Source organism: Arachis hypogaea, chromosome 11 (assembly GCF_003086295.3).
Source record: "Arachis hypogaea cultivar Tifrunner chromosome 11, arahy.Tifrunner.gnm2.J5K5, whole genome shotgun sequence".
Taxonomy (NCBI): domain Eukaryota; kingdom Viridiplantae; phylum Streptophyta; class Magnoliopsida; order Fabales; family Fabaceae; genus Arachis; species Arachis hypogaea.
In genome coordinates, this window is record NC_092046.1 from 58,250,847 (window position 1) to 58,272,132 (window position 21,286).

The 21,286-nt window shown below is 38.9% G+C and overlaps 1 long non-coding RNA gene and 1 pseudogene across 1 annotated transcript; both read right to left on the bottom strand.

The window, feature by feature from the left end:
• Window positions 1-6,725: 6,725 nt before the first annotated feature.
• Window positions 6,726-7,631, bottom strand: LOC112721398 (ATP-dependent Clp protease proteolytic subunit-related protein 2, chloroplastic-like; annotated as a pseudogene).
• Window positions 7,632-8,499: 868 nt separating this feature from the next.
• LOC140173078 (uncharacterized) lies at window positions 8,500-9,097 on the bottom strand. Its single transcript, XR_011868147.1, has 3 exons — window positions 9,045-9,097; window positions 8,723-8,860; window positions 8,500-8,611 (listed from the first exon to the last, which is right to left on the bottom strand). It is a non-coding gene; the product is annotated as an uncharacterized lncRNA (long non-coding RNA).
• Between the last annotated feature and the right edge of the window lie 12,189 nt (window positions 9,098-21,286).

Genomic DNA, 21,286 nt, shown 5'->3' on the forward strand with positions numbered 1-21,286 from the left:
ACAAATTCTGTGGCTTCTTTCTGTAGAGTTGGCCAATAAAATCCCGCCCGAAGCACTTTTTTGGCGAGAGCTCGTGCTCCGAGATGATTGCCATAGATACCACCGTGTATTTTCTCTAGCACTTCTCTTGTGTTGGAGGTTGGCACGCATTTTAGTAAAGGTGTTGAGATTCCTCTTTTGTACAGGATGTTGTTTATGATGGTGTAGTACTGTGCCTCCGTTCTTAGCCTTTTTGCGTCCTTTTCTTTTGTGGGGAGCGTTCCTGTTCTGAGGTAGTTGGCTATAGGGGTCATCCATCCTTGGTCCTGACTTGTTATAGTCAGGACTTTTTCCTCTTCCGAGATTGACGGGTTTTGCAATATTTCATGGATGAGGCTTCTATTGTTGCCCCCTGGTTTGGTGCTGGCTAGTTTTGAGAGTGCGTCAGCTCGGGCATTTTGTTCGCGGGGTATGTGGCAGATCTTATACTCCCCTATTTGTCCGAGTTGTTCCTTGGTTTTATCCAAATACTTTTTCATGGTGGGATCTTTGGCTTGGTAGATCCCTGTTATTTGTGATGTGACCACTTGTGAATCGCTGTAAATGTTGAGTTTTTGAGCTCCAACTTTTTTAGCCAGCTCTAAACCAGCTAATAATGCTTCATATTCCGCCTGGTTGTTTGAGGCCGGGAACCCGAACTTGAGGGAGAGCTCAACTTGGGTTCCTTGGTTGCTTTCTATTATCACGCCCGCACCACTTCCAGTTTTATTTGAAGAACCGTCCACGTAAAGATTCCATTTTGTGGGGGTTTCTAGGGCATCTGTGAATTCTGCGATAAAATCGGCCAGATACTGTGATTTGATGGCCGTCCGAGCTTCATATTGGAGGTCAAACTCTGACAACTCGACTGCCCATTGTAGAATTCTGCCTGCTAGATCTGTTTTCTACAATATTCCTTTTATGGGCTGGTTAGTTCGAACCTTAATGGTGTGAGCCTGGAGGTACGGGCGAAGTCGTCGAGATGTTAGGATAAGAGTATAGGCAAATTTTTCTATTTTCTGGTAGTTCAGCTCGGATCCCTGTAGTGCCTTGCTAATGAAGTAGACGGGTTGTTGTCCATTTTCATCTTCTCTGACTAGTGCTGATGCTACTGCCTTGCTTCCCACCGTGAGGTATAATATGAGTGGTTCTCCAACTCGCGGTCGGGATAGGATAGGTGGCTGTCCTAAGAACTTCTTGAGGTCTTGAAAGGCTTGTTCGCACTCTATTGTCCATTCGAATTATTTTCCTTTTCTTAAAGTAGCATAGAAGGGAAGAGATCTTATCGCGGCTCCCGCTAAGAATCGGGATAGGGCGGCCAGTCTTCCGTTGAGTTGCTGTACTTCTTTAACACAGGTTGGGCTCTTCATGTTGAGTATGGCCTGACATTTGTCTGGATTTGCTTCAATTCCTCTTTGAGTGAGCATGAAGCCTAAGAATTTGCCTACATCTACTGCAAAGGTGCATTTCGCGGGATTGAGTCGCATGTCATGCTTCTTAATGGTGTCGAATACTTGAGACAGGTCAGACAATAGTGTCTCTTCGCTTTGTGTTTTTATTAGCATGTCGTCCACATAGACCTCCATGATGTTTCTGATGTGATCCAAAAAAAACTTTATTCATTAGTCTTTGATAAGTAGCTCCTGCGTTCTTGAGACCGAAGGGCATCATGATGTAACAGTAGTTTGCCTTTGGTGTTAAAAACGAGGTCTTTTCTTGATCTGGTGGATACATGGGAATTTGGTTGTATCCTGAATATGCATCCATAAACGAGAGATATTTATATCCAGAGGAAGCATCTACCAGGGCGTCAATACTTGGGAGTGGGTATGGATCTTTTGGACAAGCTTTGTTAAGATCGGTGTAATCGGTGCACATTCGCCACTTCCCACTCGATTTTTTCACCAAGACGACGTTGGCTAGCCATAGCGGGTATTTAAATTCTCTTATAAATCCGGCTTCCAGTAGAGCCTGTACTTGCTCTTCCACAGCCTGGGATCGCTCTAGCCCAAGCTTTCTTCGTCTCTGCTGTACCGGTCGAGATCCTGGGTAGATCGCCAACTTGTGGCACATTAGCTTAGGGTCTATGCCTGGCATGTCCGCGGCTTTCCATGCAAAGAGGTCGACATTATCTCGTAAGAATTGTATTAGCAATTCTTTTAAATCTACTTTAAGGATTGTTCCGATATTAGTTGTTTTTTCCGAGGTGTCCCCGATCTGAATTTTTTCTATCTCGCCCTCTGGTTGGGGGCGAAGATCTTCTCGTCGTTGAACTCTGCCCAACTCGATTGCGTGGAACTCTTCTCCTTTGCCTCTGAGGTTTAGGCTTTCATTATAACAGCGACGTGCCATCTTTTGGTCAGCTTTTATCGTGGCTATCCCTTTTGGAGTTGGAAACTTCATACATAGGTGTGGGGTCGAGACTATTGCGCTGAGTTGGTTGAGTGTTGTCCGACCTATGAGAGCATTGTAAGCTGAACTTACATTGACTACGATGTAGTCTATTTTGAGGGTCCTGGATTGGTCTTCTTTTCCGAAGGTTGTATGTAGTGATATATGTCCTAGTGGTCGAACCGGGGTATCTCCTAACCCGAACGGACTGTTTGGATATGCCTTAAGTTCTTTTTCTTCTAAGCCAAGTTTGTCAAAGGCTGTCTTGAATAGGATGTCGGCAGAACTCCCTTGGTCTATTAAGGTGCGGTGTAGGTTGGCGTTTGCCAATATGATGGTGATGACCATGGGATCGTCGTGTCCTGTGATGATGCCGGACGCGTCCTCCTTAGTGAATGTTATCGCTGGGATGTTGAGTGCTTCCCTCCTCTCCTTCGACATGATATACTTCTTTGAGATACCTTTTGCGGAAAGATTTGGAGATCCCTCCTGCTGCGAATCTGCCATGTATCTTGTGGACATGTCTTTCTGGTGTCCGAGGTGATCGTTCTGTTCGCTCGGTATCTTCATCCCTTCGTCTTTTTCTTTAATCATCATCTCGGGTGGCCAGGAATCGATCTAATTTTCCTTCCCTTACCAATTTTTCTATGATATTTTTTAAGTCGAAGCATTCGTTGGTGGCGTGTCCTCTGACCCGATGATATTCACAATATTCCTTCCGATTTCCTCCTCCCCTTTTTCCTTTGAGGGGCCGTGCTGGGGAGATTTTTTCTGTATGGCAGACTTCTTTGTATATTTCGACTAGGGATGCTCTGAGGGGAGTATAATTATGGTATTTTTTAATTTTCTCCCCTTGTCGGTCTTCTTTTCTTTTGGATTCCTTGTCTCTGTCGCGGTAGGAGGCCCCCGATTTTGAAGTCTCTCCTAACCGAGCGTTTTCTTCTATGTTGATGTATTTTTCTGCCCGTTCCTGCACTTTGTCTAAGGAGGTCGGGTACTTTTTTGATATAGACTGGCTGAAAGGTCCCTCTCGTAGGCCGTTGATAAGTCCCATGATGGCGGCCTCTGTGGGTAAGCTTTGTATGTCCATGCATGTTTTGTTGAGTCTTTCCATGTAGTTGCGGAGGCTCTCCCGATCTCCTTGTTTGATCCCTAGTAGATTGGGGGCGTGTTTAGCTTTATCTTTCTGGATGGAGAATCTGGCAAGGAACTTTCCGGCTAGGTCGTCGAAGTTTGAGATGGACTTGGGAGGTAAGCTGTCGAACCATCTGATCGCCGTCTTCGTGAAGATTGTCGGGAAGGCTTTGCAGCGAATGGCATCTGAGGCATCGGTAAGGTACATTCTGCTTCTGAAATTGCTGAGATGATGATTGGGATCGGTGGTGCCGTCATACAAAATCATATCCGGGAGTTTGAAGTCTTTTGGAATTTTGGTTTTCATGATTTCCCTGGTGAATGGATCCTGTTTTTGCGTGAGCTTTTCTCAGGAGTGACCCGAGGGGCTTTTAGATCGGCTTCTAATTGTTGTAACTTGTCTTCCAATTCTCGACGTCGCCGTACTACTTTTTGTAGATCTTTTCCGATTTCTCGTTGTCGTTGAGTTTCTTCTTCAAGTTGTTTCAAGCGATCTTGAAGGGCTTCTATTGCTCCCGGTTTAGCTGAATTTTTGTTTCCATTGGATTCCGGAGTGTCTTTTTGTGGGGCGTCCGCATTTTTGTGTGGTGTTCTATTTTCTAGATCTGAGTCGTGGTCATTGTCATGGTTGTCCGCCATGGTGATGGGATGACTTCCAGGTCCCCGGCAACGGCGTCAATGTTCCGAGGTTTACCTGAAACTGTATGTCGATCTCGGACGAGATCTTCTGTGCTGGTCGGAACCGATGTGTCCGGTTGGTGAATGGTGACCGGAGCTGGTGCGTCCGACTTGTTTGGATTTGAATGTGCTACTGATCCTCTGTCACCGAAGGGTGGGGGGTACCTGCAAGAGACTCCGATGCTTAAGTTAGCATGGGTATTAAACATGTGTTATGTAGAATCAGAGTATGAGTTATACCTGGGTGCTCCAGTGTATTTATAATGGTGAGATGTGACCTTTTGGATAAGATAAGTTAGTTATCTTATCTTATCTTTATCTTTGAGTTGAGATCAGTGTATCTTCAACGGAACCGCCTTCATCTCTATAGGCTTAGGCCGCCTTAGGATTCGGGTCGTGCTCCTCTATTTGGGCCCTTAATCTGGGCTCTCCTGTTGATTTGGCCGAGCTCTTTGAAAAGAGGTCGGATAGTCTGACCTGAAGAGGTTGGTCGCTCTATCTCGAATCATCCCAGGTCGGATAGCTCGACCCAGGGTATGAACAGTAACAAAGGGCAACCATCGAATATGAACCCGAGTCCCGAGCTTATTTATGAACAGTAGGGTGGATAAATGCATCATAATGTTTGCCAAAGCATAAATCTTCACAGTATTCTCATTGGTATCAGTTGGAGAATCGAAAATCTCCTTTGAAACTAGGTATTAGTGATAGTGTACTTCATAATATACTTGTCAAGAGGAAGCTCACCAAATGACCAAATAACTCCTAAATCAGATCTATGCAGACTTTCCTTCGGGTATAAATTACTCTAAATCTTAAAGATAGTTACTCACAACCTCACCATCTTTTGAAAGATCAAACTAATAATCAACATTCTACTACGTGATCGTACACTCCCCAAATGACATATGAAGAATGTGCCTCTTTGGACAACACCACTTTATAAATGCACTAATAAGGACCTCATCGAATTTAAACCACTACTCATGAAACCTGGCAAGATGGTACAACCTAGCAAGTTAAAAATAGGGGATGATGCGATCATGTAATGGCATCTTCTGCTGCCTCGTCATATTAATGATACAATGGCTCGGCACAAAAAAAAAATCACACAAAATGCATGCATATATTTAGGTCATGTTCAATCAAAGTTCAACCCAAACTAATAGCACGTTTGGATTAATTTTTTAAGACCAATCTCACATTCTTCAAGTATACAACTAATCGATTGTTAAATACAATGTATCACAACCAAATTTCTAACATCTAACAATTACCTATATACCGCTCTATTAATCTGACATGAGCTATAAGACAAGCCTACAATTATCAACATGTTTCCATCTAACATAATATAATAATATAATTAAAAACATTAATAAATCATACCACATGAGCAACTCACACTAAAGATATCTAGTATACTCAAACCACTACAGAAAATAATTAAAAATATTAAAATTACTAACCCCTTAATTTTTGACACCTACCGTATGGGCAATTCTATTTATTTGGTATAGTTGATCCAGATAATCCCATCAATTTTTGTTGCGTGTTGCAGTGAATCTCGCTGTGACATCTCTTGGCAGTGTTTGAGGATGATAAATCATGACTTTAGATAATGTTTTAATCATCTAGCTCTTCTATTAAAACGGCTTCATACCAGATTTATATATCATCCTGCTTGACATTAATTCATGGGATTTCACTATGATTTCACACTAATTCGTGGAATTTCACCATGATTTAAGCAGTCTTCATATTTAATCTTGGCCTTTCACCATGATTTATCGACACTGCACAAATTCGACAATTTACCTCCCTGCACCTGTGGTAAATCGCTGTGTGTTTACTATATTTTATGTTAGTAGCTTTTCACGAACATAAATAATTGTATTCACTGTAATTTATTGCATTCTGCACCTAAAACAGGTTCAGATATCATGATTTAGCCTAGCTTTCCCTTTGTCATTAATCATTGGTTTTAGTAGGTAGTTATGAACAAAAGAAAATAGTTAAATCCACACAATTTACATAAGAGATTGGAGGACAAACATGTATTGGAATCACTTTTTGAAAAATCATGTTGTTTTGCTTCCCAAATGATTTATACAAGTAAATTATCCTGAAAAAGTATACAATTATCTGAATTACTGCTACCATTGTTTATTTCCTAATATGTGACGTATAGATGCAAACCATGTACTAGTGACTTGACAAGAGAAATTGCTACTTATTTCAATAGGAGCAGAAATTTGTTTCTCTTCAGTAACTCACTCTAATTTTTGTGTTAACCACTATGCAAAAAAATCTTAAAATATCTAATAATCTTTTTGGGTTAATTTTCCAGGGAATGATATATCTAGCATTTTGTGCAGGAGCAAGTCTTATATAAGATCATGATAGAACTGTAAAAGGGGAAGAAATAAGGATGTGGTATAGTTACAAACTTAAAGCTTCAATTGCATTATTTACAGCTTTCAACAAGTGGAATTCATCCATTTCTGAACAAGAACCAATTATCTTTGCCAACAATTTCTAACTATTCAAATATTATACATATTTCTAAAAATAATTAAGGAGATAAATAAAACACGAGAAATAATCCTGGTTCTGTAATATTATGAGTACTCTGGCTGGGTGACAAACCGTGAGTTCTTAACCAAGGCCTGTTCCTGCCTCCTTGTTAGGCGCATCAGCCTTAATGCGGTGGCCTCACAATTCGATCAATAAGACCGTAATCAAGAGCCTCCTGTGTGTTGAAGCGTTTCATCCTACCTAGGTCTTGGGTGATCTGAATGCCATTAAAAATTAGTTTCAAATGATAAACACTTATAACTTAATCTAAACACCCAGGAACTGACACAAATGATCATAAAATGGAAGCAAACTACAAACTTAAGGGTTTATTTGGTTTCCATTTCCACTTTCAGTATTTTCTATTTTCAAGATTATGTGAGGGAAAGAGAAAACAATAAAATCTTGATTGTTGTCATTTTTTTCCTTGCAAAATCATCAAATTGGAAGTAAAAACTAAAAGTAGAAACTAATCAGGCCTTAAGTTTTTAAGATAACAGGTTTTCATGTTCATCTCCATGTATTTCATTGTTGAATGAACTGACCCTCTCAACAGGCTAGCCTGTTTTCTTAGCCAACTCGTTAAAGAGGTAATCTCTGATTCTTAAAAGCTCATTTGCTTCATTGCGGATGTCATCAGCCTGTCAAAATTTTCAAGGCGTTAGCATAAAGAGTAAAAGCAATCATATTCACACATCTGAGGAGTGATAATAACCTCAATCTCATAAGAGATATCTACATACCTGACCCCGAGCAGCTCCCGCTGGAGATTGCAGAGCAACTCTGGAAAGTGGCGTTGCAAAGTGGTTGCCCTTAACAATACAACAGACCATCATCACAAAGTTAGTAGATGTCGGGAACTATTTTTATAACCCATTAGACATCAACAAACACAAATACAAGCACATCGCAACAAATTACAGAAAAGTAAACAATACAACATGAATGTGACAACACAATGGAATGGAATAGAAAGTGGAAGCTTAAGATGCAAATAAGGATAGAATTCACAGTATAAATTAGGAGACTTTGGAGAGAGATACTGCCACTCCCTTTTTGTGTGATTTTTCAAAATTATGTTCCATCCTCGCTATTTAATTTTCCATAGTGATGAGAGAAATTTTTCATTGTGAGGGTAATTTGGGAATAATATTCGTAGAGGATTGACATTACCAATTAGGGAGTGATAATATCCACTCCCTATCAATTACCATTGTTTTCTTTTTTACTGTATATTTATAAAGAGCTGGAAGGAGGGAGATCGGGCCTTTCAATGTGATCCTAAGTCTGTATATAGTAGACTGCCCCCTATTTAGATTCAAACTACAAAGCTTTCCATCTTTTACCTTATAACAATTGTAACACAATTGATGTTACTAATAATAAATTGACACGTCCTATCAAGAATGCACTAGGAAGCACATAAGCAGCATAAGAAAATATTTCTTCATTTTTTTCTTATTATATTGACTACTGAGTGATTTATTAATGCTCCAATTATTTCAACCGTCCCCTTATCTCAGGCATAATTTTTATTCATATTAATCGTGAAGAAACAACTGTAAGATGCAACAATAAATCTCGTCAGTCACACAATGTAATTCATGATTACATGATGTTGGAAATCACTATAACCTCTGAATCAAACAGAGAACTTTCACAGTTTGTATTAACAGATAGTAATATAACTCGATACCTTTTCTCCGACTGCAAGAAGAAATGCTGCAAGATTATAGGCATAGCCGACACAATGGGTGGTTACAGGACTTTGCAAGCTCTGTGTAGTGTCATAGATAGCCAAGCTTGGTGTAAGCTGCACAAATAACAAGCTTAAGCATGTTAAAAACATGACAAAGCAACACAAAGGTGGGCACAAAGAGAAATATTTAATTGAATAAACATCTAACACTAGAAGAAAACTTACATCTCCACCAGGACCATTGATGTACATATACATCCTTTTGGCGTTATCTATACTGTCAAGATACAGCATGGTTGCCAATACTTGGTTACTAAATTCTTCATCTATGTTTCGTCCAATGAAGAGAACACGCTCTCGATACTGCATCCAATAACCCTTTACTTTTAGAAATATTTTAAAGAGTGATGGAAATCATAAGAAAACTAGAGGTTCATGTGTAACAATCTATTTCTATGAGAGTATGTAACGTAATGTTAACCATCATCTTTTAGATGCAGAAAAACATAATATTAATGATATATATTAAGATGTATTATTGACTTACAGCGCATTCCACAAATCAACCCATTGCCAAGTTCCTTCACCAGGTGTCCTATAGGGGACTCTAAGGGTCCCTATAGGTTCATTTGAATTTGTGCCCTTGCTGGTTTGTGATTAGCATACCTGAAAATATGCAAGATTTATACACCTTGTATCAGTCTCTTAATTAAAAGACGTGTTTGACATTAGTGAAAACTAAGTATATCATTTTTATCTGACATAAACTATGCTTTATTTGTTAACTTCACTTTCACTATGTCAAAGATTATCAACTATTATGTAAAGCCGTAAAGACTAAAGAAGATTCTTCATAATTCAAATTTATTAGAACTTACAAAAAGAATAATCCTTGTTATAATATATAACAGTAATCTTGACAAACTCAATTACAGTAAAAAATTACTCGCTAATCCAAACAACAATATCAAAGATATGATACAGCATAGCTTTCTATAACAAGAAAAATTGCATTAGAGTGGACTGAACACATTATTTTGGAAAATTTGGCAATCAAAGGGATGTACCTACAAAGCATACAGTAGCAACATAACATAATAGACCAACCACAAAATTTAAGCATAAAGTGACAATTCACTATTGCTTTCAATCTTCAAATTTTGCAAAAAGACCGCTCCTTCTTGGAATGTATTAGCTGAAAGCGCACAATTCTAGGCATATAACCAAGTATATGTTAGTTGCACATATGAATACAGGTATAAGAAAAGCAATTCAAATACAAAACTATCATCATCCATGCCAAAGCTTATTTTTGCAAAGTTAAGCACACACCAAAAAATGGCACCAATTCAAAATAAGGCAAACCGTAGAAGCTAAAGAACAAAACTTTCTCCATAATAAAAACAGAAAAGAAGGGGGAAAAATCACAAATGTGGTCAGATAGTTACCCGCAATGCAGACTCTTGTGAACTTTTCCGTAGAACTCAGCGGAGACATTAAGTTTACACGCAAGGAAATTAGGGATACTTGGAGATTGAAGTTTCAACCCTGAGTAGAGTTTTGTGGCACAACTGCCACATCAAAAAGAGAAAATACAGAGTCAGTTAATAATTTAGAGAAACTGTGAGAAATGCACAATGAGAAGGAGAAGCAAACCTAGGAGGTGCAGCAGCGGTGATATAGGGTGCAACCGCATGTTAGCTTTTTGAGGTAACGAAGAGATAGGAGAGTGGGGAACGCACTATTTGAGCTTGAAGAAAACTTCAACCAGATACAACACTCGCTCAGCTCTGAAGATGAACTTCAACGACAATGCCCTTTTGATCCTCCCTTGAATCAGAACTTCCTTCTTTTATTTATTTATTAGCAATGTTATCCAAGGTTGCGAGAACCAAACCGGTCAATGAACCGGTAGAGTGACTGGTTCAATAGTTTAATAGTTGAATCGGGGTTCAACCAGAGTTCAACCGATTTAATTAAATATAAAATAAAATTATTAAAATTTAATACATAATTTGAAATATTTAAATTCAATGAATTGTAAGCTAATAAAATTCAAAATTTTACAATTTCACATAATAAATTATCTATAATTTACCATTAAAAGTTCCAAATAACTTCAAACATCAAAATTTATAACTAAAAATAAAATCAAAATATGCATAAGTAAACTAACACAAGTATTCAATATTAGTTAAAATCAATTATTTGGTATTCTTCAAACCAATTAAAACATTCCCATATAAGGCACACTATTAAAGAAACTAACATTAAGTCATATATGAAACTTAACACAGATTCATATAACTTAGAATGCCACATCCCCAACTCCAAGAGAATAACAGAGTGAAATTTTAGAGCTTTTCAACAATTTTCTGATGAGCTTTAGCTCGGGCTATTATTTAGCAACAGTGGCACAGCAAACAAGCTTATTCATCTGGGATTTCAACTGAAAACCTTTCTTCCAACATCAATCAAAGCCGGATCCAGTTGAAGAGCACAAGTTTTTAAGTTTAACTAATTTTACTCAGCGACAAGCCAACAACTAACAAATTAACTCAAATAGAATAATAGCACAAAAATAACTCAGAACATTACCAATAGTCAACAATAATTAACCCAGAAGTCAGAACAAGATAACAACAGTCTAGCCCTGTTAACAACAATGAACAATGAAGAAAATTAACTCAGAAAACAACAATTACCCCAGAAAAACAACATACTTAATTACAGAAAAATAGCAATTAACTCCCAAAAATGAAACTGAAGCAGTGTAGGGATGGAGGCTTACAAACTCAGAAAAATCAGCAACTCAAAATCAGATTTCAGCAACTTAGAATCAGTAAAATAACAAAACAAGAAAACATACATTGAAGTAGCTTTGCTTACGGTGGCGAGGGAGGAAGAGAAGTGACCGCGAAGGAGGAAGAAAAGTGAGCTCGGGCACAAAGGGATCGAAGACAGAGGCTTGACATGCGAGAGACAGAGAGGATCGACGATTAGGATAAAGACACGAGTTCAGGTTGGCCGACGATGATGAGGACAGAAGCGGCGATCCAACAGTAGCTTTGAGCAGACCTGGCGACGCGAAGTGAAGAGATCCATGAGAAGAGGATCGGCGATGGTGGGGCCGGACGCTGGCTGAGGAGAAGAGATTGTCAGCAACGGCGGTGCTGGCCATTGCTTTTTGCTGCTGCTGGCTGGGAGAGAGAGAGAGAGGCTGCTAGGGTTCCGTATTCTGTGGAGCTCAGAAGAGAGAGAGGCTGGGTGGGATGTGAGAGAGAGAAGGGGAGGGTTTATGTATTTTTTATTTAATTGAAAACCGGGAAAAAATAGTCCGGTTCAAGCAGTTCTGATAAACCACTATTTTATTGTTTATCTTGTACTAATTTGAGTGGTTTTTTATCATTCTTTGCTCACTTATTAATATAATTTGCATGGTTTTACAATTCCTTCCTAATTTTGTGAAATAGTTGAAAACATGTTTCCTAGGCCTTTAAATTGTCAATTTTAATTATCCTTTATTACCATTCGATGTCGTGATCCGTGTGTTGAGTGTTTTCAGGCTTTATAGGGCAGGAATGACTTAGAGGATGGAAAGGAAACATGCAAAATCGGAAGGAACGCGAAAAATAAAGTTTTGAGAAGCTGGCAGCGACGCGCACGCATGGGCGACGTGAACGTGTGACAAGGAATTTCGCCAAACAATGCGCACGCGTGACCTACACGTACGCGTGACATGCGCTATGTGCAGAAAGTTGCAGAAGGCACTGGGGGCAATTTCTGGGCTCCTTTTGGCCCAGTTCCAAGCCCGAAAAACACAAAATAAGAGCTGTAGAATGGGTGGAACACAGGGACAAATGAGACAACATTCATTCACAATAATTTAGGTTTAGATGTAGTTTCTAGAGAGAGAGGTTCTCTCCTCTCTCAAGATTTTAGGATTTCTCTTAGTTTTAGGTTTATTTCTTCTCAATTCCAGGTTCAATGTTCCTTTAATTTAGTTTCTCTTCTACTTTTATTTATTCTATCATTCTAGTTTATTTATTTTCCCAATTTGGTTTATGAATTCCATGTTAGATTTGATTTCCTTATTTAATGCAATTTGAGGTATTTCATATTTATGATTTTAATTTAGCTTTTTTACATTCTAAGCTTTGGTTGAGTAATTGGAAACGCTTGAGTTATCAAACTCCTTTATTGACTGATAATTGAAACTTGCTAGTTGATTTGGATCCCTCTAAAGCTAATATTTCCTTAGGAGTTGACTAGGACTTGAGGAATCAAATTGATTGGTCCACTTGACTTTCCTTTATTTAGTAAGGGTTAACTAAGTGGGAGCAATGAACAATTCTCATCACAATTGATAAGGATAACTAGGATAGGACGTCTGATTCTCATACCTTGCCAAGAGTTTTCTTAATTGTTAATTTACTTTCTTGCAATTTATTTTACCTTGTTCCTTATTCAAAAACCCAAAAAGATACAATCTCATAACCAATAATAACTACACCTCCCTGCAATTCCTTGAGAGACGACCCGAGGTTTAAATACTTCGGTTATTAATTTTATTGGGTTTGCTTTAGTGACAAACAAGTTTTTGTACAAAAGGATTCTTTGTTGGTTTAGAAACTATACTAGCAACGAGAGTTTATTGTGAAATTCTTTACTAGCAAAAATTCGTTCGTCAAAATGGCGCTGTTGCTGGGGAATTGCAAACGTGTGCCTTATTATTGGTTATTGTAAATAATTTTGCTTTGCGTTTCTATGTTAGTGTTTTTATTTTTAGGAGTATATTTTTATTAATTTTTTTTAGTTTTTATTTCTCTTACTACTATGAATTCTCAACCATTTTCCTATGAGTTTGGTTCTAATTATGTTGTAGGGAATGGACGCTATAATGAGAACATGCATCAAGGTCAGAATAATCAAAGATGGGAGGAGCCACGAGGATTTGATCAACCCTTTCGGCAACAACCTCCTCCAAGGTGCCATGGGCAACGACCATTCTACGATGAATCCCTAGACAATAGTTATGGTGGACCCTTTTGTGACAATCAAAACCTCCACCAAATTACTATGGTCAAGAGCCATTCCAGGGTGCGTACCAAGATGATGGATATGGTGGACCCCTTTGTAGTTACCAACAAGCCCCACCATATGCCTATGAACCCCCTCCTCAACATAATTTTGAACCACCATCCTCACAAGTCGCTTACCACCAGACACCCCATATGACCCTAATCCTTACCCACCATACCAAGAGCCTTATAAGCCATACTTCGAACCACCACCTCAATATACACCACCTCCGTATCCTTATCAAGAAGAACCACCTCCGTATTATGAGCCTTTCCTCCCAACAAATGAACCCTCCTATCCACCCCAACCTCTATTGGATAAAAACACTATCTCTACTCTCATTGGTCTCACCTCTAAACTCCAAAATCTTATATCCCGCAGGGACCAACCCTCGACCTCCCCTATTCAACGCTCAAGCTTTGGTGCACCACCACTCTCTGTGCAAGAATACCCATATCCATCAATTCGAGAGCAACATGATCTCGATGATGCTACTGACCCGGAAACAAGAGAGAAGGGATCGGCTTCGCGAATTCATACTTCACAAGAAGCTAGAGGAGGCCCTAAAGGCGAAGGTAGTAGAGACCCTTGAGGAAAGTTGTCATGAAGGAGAAGACACGATGAAGGAGTCTGATTTTGTACTAGAGAAAGTGGAGAAAGCCAAAACTGTCAAAGAAGAAGAGGTTGTTGAAGACCTAGGAGATGCAGAACCTCCATGGGAAACTCAAGTCATAGCGCCTCCTTCCAAGACGTTTGAATTTGATGTTGAAGAAAGTGTACAACCTCCAAGGAATATCATGGTTGAAGACTTGGAAGCTGTTGATCATGAGATGAGTTCAATAGTAAATGAGTTTCTACCTACAATTGAACTCTCTCCCATTGAACTAGAGGAAGAGGTTACTGTTGCAGAAGCTTATCAAGAGGTGGAAGTTGTCAAGGAAGAGCTCAAGGGAATGGAGCTGGAAATCACCTTGCCAAAGTTGTTGGAGACCTCTCCCCCAAAGCCATCACCATCCATTCCTTCATTCAAGTGGGTAAATCTTTCATCTCTAAGCTTAATTAACCCACTTGAGTATGCTTTTCTTGAGACGGATGGGCAACTTAGAGCTGTTTGTGGCTATAAGAATAAGAGGGAGATGGTTAGTGGTAGGAATTATCATGCAAGGTTCAATATGGTTGCATGCTCCAAATTGAAGTACAAGGGTTGGTATAATTCTCAATTGAATGGGTCTAGGATGTTGTTTGGATGTCTCAGTGAGAATTCCAATTGCCCACCACCCAAGTGGAAAAATGATGATCAACAAGAAGACGGGTGCAAAAGCAAGGTTTGGGACCCCAGAATTCATTCTAACAATCAACAATACCGGAGCCATGTCACTTGCTTTAACTTGCTCGAAGGCTTTATGTGCCTAGTTTGGGACCCCAGAGGCTACTAGAATTGCAAACATTGGTGCGGATTCCTGGATGAGTTCAAGCACAAGCCTCCATGACAAGGAGCTCACCAAACGTCCAACTTAAGGACTTAAACTAAAAGTGCTAGGTGGGAGACAACCAACCATGGTATGATATTTCTTTTTCAGTCTCAGTTTTATTTTATTTTGTTTTATTCTTGGTTTTATCTTACTCTATTTTTATTAGAGTCATTCATAAATTCTGCATATTCATCTGCATTCTGCATTTTGCATTCTTCATAAAAAAAAAAAGAGAGAGAGAGGCACACGACGTGCGAGCGTCGGTGACGCGTACGCATCATATATATGTGCGTGACATAAAGAAATTGGACAGAAAGTTGGGCTGGAGTGGTGCTGGACATGTGCATTGCGCACAAGCAAGTCCACGCATGTGCGTCCCTCATGCGTACGCGTCGCTTGCAATTTCAGCATATCACGCGTACGTGTCCCTGACGCGCACGCGCGACCATGAAAAATCGGCATAAATAGTGTTTGGCTAGAGAGTTATGATGGTGTGGGGCTGGAACTGTGCTGGGAGCACAGGCTCTATCACGCGTACGTGTCCTTGACACGTACGCGTCGCCTGAAAATAGCACGATCCACGCGTACGCGTGATGCACGCGTACGCGTCGCATGCGACGCACAATTTTTCCACTTCAGCGCCTGATTTCAAATTTTCTCACCCCCAACCCTAATTCTTTTCAATCCTAATTATTTCTTCCTTCTTTCTTTCTTCTTCCTTATTCTTTCTTACTTTCTACTACTTTCTTCTTCCCTTCTTCATCTTCTTTATCAAGGTTCTTTTTTTCCTCCCATCTACTCTTTCATTATTGCATTTATTTATGTTTCTTTCTTTTCTATCTTTCTTTTAGCTTACTTATTTATGGTTTCTTTTTCATTCCTTTTTCATGCATTTTTTATGTTGGTGTTGGAGCTTTATTTGGGTCTTATATTATTATACTCGAGGTTGTGGATATATTAGGGAATGATTTGACAATTAATATTAATTTTTGGGTTACATGAATGTTTGGAGTTCTTACTTTCCCTAACATGTTTTACATACATACCAAGTGTTTGTGAAAAGTCCGTATGGCATTGTGAACTCTTAATTATTCTATTCTTCTACACTACTGGCTGTTTTTCACAAAAACCTTGCAATCTTTTATGGAATAAATATAATTGTCAACATAAACGTGGTTGTTAGTTTGTTACATTTGATAATCAAATAGAGCTATTAATGCTTGATCTATGCTACTCATGCCCTTGTCGGTATGCTGATAAACATCTTGCATCTAATTGCCTTAATATATCATGCTATATTTCCATTGATGTCCTAATTACATGGAGTCGCGACCATGTGTTTTACGACATTCTTCCTTACCTTGGTATTGATTATCACTTGTATTTTCCTCCCCCCGGTTCTAGCTATTTGATTTCATTCCCCTTTCTTTTCTCCCTTTTCAGGATGGCCACCAGGAAGGGTACAGAGAAAGCCTCTCACAAGCCACCAGCGAGGAGTGGAACGAAAAGAGCACTGGCTGCGGAACCATCCTCAACATTAGTCAAGCCATCCACAAGGCGGGTCAAGAGGATCATCAAGGTCGATAAAACCGAGAACGCCTTATCAGAAAGGGACAATGTGCGGTTCACTAACCACTACTGTGAGTACCATGGCCATGATTCCGTGGGATGATCAGTATGCATGTCCCCAACGGAGAGTACATCAGACCCCAGTAGCCACTACCAGCCGAACTGCAGACCCAGCCGGAGATATTCCTTCTCTCTCCACATCACAAGCACCTTCAACAAATCAGCTGCTCCTTCAGATACTTCAAAGGTTGGACTGGCTAGACCGGCAAGCAAAGCGAATGGAGTACCGTAACAAGCGCCAATTTACATACCTCAAGGAGCTGATTGTTAACAACCACCCACCTGAGGAAGAACCAAACACTCCGGACTCCACCTCACCTACTAGCACCGGGAGCCATGACGACCCCGACTATGGAGATGCTGTTACCAGCCCCCCTTTGTTCCTGACTAATGGCACCAAGGACGGTGCCAAGCTTTAAGTGTGGGGAGGTCGCTCAGTACCTGACTCCCGGAGGTAATTGCTTTTTCTTAACACCAATAGGTTATTATTTTTTTTAAGTGTTTGCATGTATGTTCTACTCGGTTGAAAAATAATAAGTTTCTTTTCAAGACCCTATTTTTGAAAATTTCACTAATTCAAATTCAAATTCTATGTTAAACTTGTATGAAGATTGTAACTTGAAACATGGTTTAGAGCTAGAACACACAACCCAGTAAGATTTTGAGCCTAATTGTATGGTTACATGATTTAACCATTATTTTTTCCTTGTGTGTTTTCTCTCCTCTATGATTGCAATCTATTGTTTGTTCCGTTCTATATGTTCATTATTTAATGTATTCATGTATATGTATGATTGAGGCTATCATTTGTTATCAGCTCACTATCCCAAATAGCCTACCATTCTAATTACCTTTGTTCGCCACTTTGAGCCTTCTCTATCCCTTTTTTGTTCTTTATGTTACCACATCACTAGCCTTAAGCGAAAAAACAATGAACTACCCCAATTGAATCTTGGCTAGCTTAAGATAGGGATTGTGTGTCAAATTAAGTGTGGGAAACTATGGGAACTCTGGTTAATAAGAATGTGCATTGCTTAATTGATGAATATTAAGAATTTGAATACTACTCATGTGAAATTATGAAAACCAAATGCATTGATGTTGTAATGCTTTAAAAAAATGAAAAAATATCCAAATTTAGGGGAATGAAAGCACCCCAATGTTAATTTCAATAAAAAGATCAATGCATGTGAGATAAAATAGAAGAACATTTAAATACATGAGTAGGTGAAAAGCACAAAAAAGTGAGACTATAGGTAGTTAGGCATGATTTTAGAAGCATAGGGAATGTATGTTTGTTAGGTGAGAACTTAGGTTAATCAAGGATTCAATTCTTAGCTCACTTGGCCATACATGTATCCTCACCCTTACCTAAGCCCCATTACAACCTTGAAAAAGACCTCATGATGTTTGCATGTGTGCACTAAATATTTGTTGATTGATTAGATGAAGAACAAATTTTAGAACACATGAATAGAGGAGACTAGAATGGATTTTCCTATACACTTGAGTGATTAGAGTGCGTACACACTTCCAGTGAGGGTTCAATGCTTGACTCTATGTTCCCTGCTTTCATGAGCTATCTTCTTACAAGTTTACTTGTCTTCTATTGTGTGATTTAAATTAGTGGAATCTGATTTGTTTTTGTCTTGAAGAACTTATTTACTTTTAACCAAGTAGACCGAATCATCTTAGTATATAGTTGCATTCATAGGTTGCATCTCATGAGTCTTACTTTCCCCTATTCATCCTTTTGTCTCCTTGAGCTTAGCATGAGGACATGCTAATGTTTAAGTGTGGGGAGATTGATAAACCACTATTTTATGGTTTAGCTTGTGCTAATTTGAGTGGTTTTTATCAATTCTTTGCTCACTTATTCATATAATTTGCATGGTTTTACAATTCCTTCCTGATTTTGTGATATAGTTGAAAACATGTTTCCTAGGCCTTTAAACTGTCAATTTTAATTATCCTTTATTACCATTCGATGCCGTGATCCATGTGTTGAGTGTTTTCAGGCTTTATAGGGCAGAATGGCTTAGAGGATGAAAAGGAAACATGCAAAATCGGAAGGAACGCAAAAAATGAAGTTTTGAGAAGCTGGCAGAGACGCACACGCATGTGCGACGTGAACGCGTGCCTAGAGCAGAGGACGAGCGATGCGTACGCATGACTGACGCGTACGCGTGACAAGAAATTTCACCAAATGACATGCACGCATGACCAACGCATACGCGTGACATGCGCCACGTGCAGAAAGTTGCAGAAGGCGCTGGGGACGATTTCTGGGCTCCTTTTGGCCCAGTTCCAAGCCCGAAAAACACAGAATAAGAGCTGTAGAATGGGGGGAACACAAGGACAACTGAGACAACATTCATTCACAACAATTTAGGTTTAGATGTAGTTTCTAGAGAGAGAGGTTCTCTCCTCTCTCTAGGTTTTAGGATTTCTCTTAGTTTTAAGTTTATTTCTTTTCAATTCCAGGTTCAATGTTCTTTTAATTTAGTTTCTCTTCTACTTTTATTTATTCTATCATTCTAGTTTATTTATTTTCCCAATTTGGTTTATGAATTCCATGTTAGATTTGATTTCCTTATTTAATGCAATTTGAGGTATTTCATATTTATGATTTTAATTTAGCTTTTTACATTCTTAGCTTTGGTTGAGTAATTGGAGACGCTTGAGTTATCAAACTCCTTTATTGACTGATAATTAAAACTTTTTGGTTGATTTGGATCCCTCTAAAGCTAATCTTTCCTTAGGATTTGACTAGGACTTGAGGAATCAAATTGATTGGTCCACTTGACTTTCCTTTATTTAGTAAGGGTTAACTACGTAGGAGCAATGAATAATTCTCATCACAATTGATAAGGATAACTAGGATAGGACGTCTGATTCTCATACCTTGCCAAGAGTTTTCTTAATTATTAATTTACTTTCTTGCAATTTATTTTACCTTGTTCCTTATTCAAAAATCCAAAAAGTTACAATCTCATAACCAATAATAACTACACCTCCCTGCAATTCCTTGAGAGACGACCCGAGATTTAAATACTTCGGTTATTAATTTTATTAGGTTTTCTTTAGTGATAAACAAGTTTTTGTAAGAAAAGATTCTTTGTTGGTTTAGAAACTATACTAGCAACGAGAGTTTATTGTGAAATTCTTTACTAGCAAAAATCCGTTCGTCAGGTTCACCGGTTAACTGTTGATTTGACCGATTTTTATTGATTTTATCACATGGTTTTTACTTTAACTGAACTGGTTAGAAGATCAGTTTTTGATTAATCTAGTTAAACCGGCTAGTCCAGTTCAATTTTCAATTTTTTTTGTCAAGATTTGACAAATTTTAAGTATTAAAGACTAAATTATAATCCGTAAACTCCTAAATTCTCCAACTCTGAAGAAGAACTTCAATGACAACACCGATCCTCCCTCTTTTATTTATTTATTTATTAATTAGTTTTATCACCCGTGCCAAGCACGGGACTGAAAAAATCAAGTTGTTTTTACATGTTGCAATCCTTATTTATAATACTATTATGAGTCAAAAATTGTAGTGATAGCTTTTATCTTAGGTTAAATATGACATTTTTTGAATGGAGAACGCAATGTGCTAAACCATTTTTAATCTCGGTGTAAGATACCCAGTAAAAAGATACATACATTTCACAAAGACCACACTAAGTAGCAGATATTCCTAAATTGCCAAATACCTCACGTTATACTACATTTATTGTGTTTTTGGACCCCACCCCATCGTTGTCTAAGATCAGCAACCTCAAACTAGTTTGGTCGTTAATTCTTGAAAGGGATACATATAGTTGTCCATGGGTGAATAGTGGTCTTGGTAGATACACCCCAACAGTAGATAATGTCTGACCTTGTGATTTATTTATCATCATTGCAAATGACAACATAACGGAAAACTGTCTCCGTATAAACTTTATGGCAAGTGTCTCTTTATTAGAAACCATGTTCACACGAGGAATCAACACAATATCGCCAATTTTGTGACCTGTGAGAATTAAGCATTCAATGACATGATCTCCAAGCTGTCTAGTGCACGAAATCACAATCACACTTTTGCAATTCCGCACAACTAACCAGCAAGTGCACTGGGTCGTCCAAGTAATACCTTACGTGAGTAAGGGTCGATCCCACAGAGATTGTCGGCTTGAAGCAAGCTATGGTTATCTTGTAACTCTTAGTCAGGATATCAGTATTGATTCTTAGTTTTAATTGTAAAAAGTAAAAGAACATAAAATAAATACTTGTTATGCAGTAATGGAGAACAGGTTGAGGTTTTGGAGATGCTCTGTCCTTGGAACCTCTGCTTTCCTACTGTCTTCTTTTCCACGCACGCAAAGCTCCTTCCATGGCAAGCTATGTGTTGGTGGATCACTGTTGTCAATGGCTACCAGCCGTCCTCTCAGTGAAAAGGGTCCATGTACATGGCTAATCATCTGTCGGTTCTCACTAATGTTGGAATAGGATCCATTGATCCTTTTGCACACTCTCACTGTGCCCAGCATTCATGAGTTTGAAGCTCGTCACAGTCATCCCTTCCCGGATCCTACTCGGAATACCACAGACAAAGTTTAGA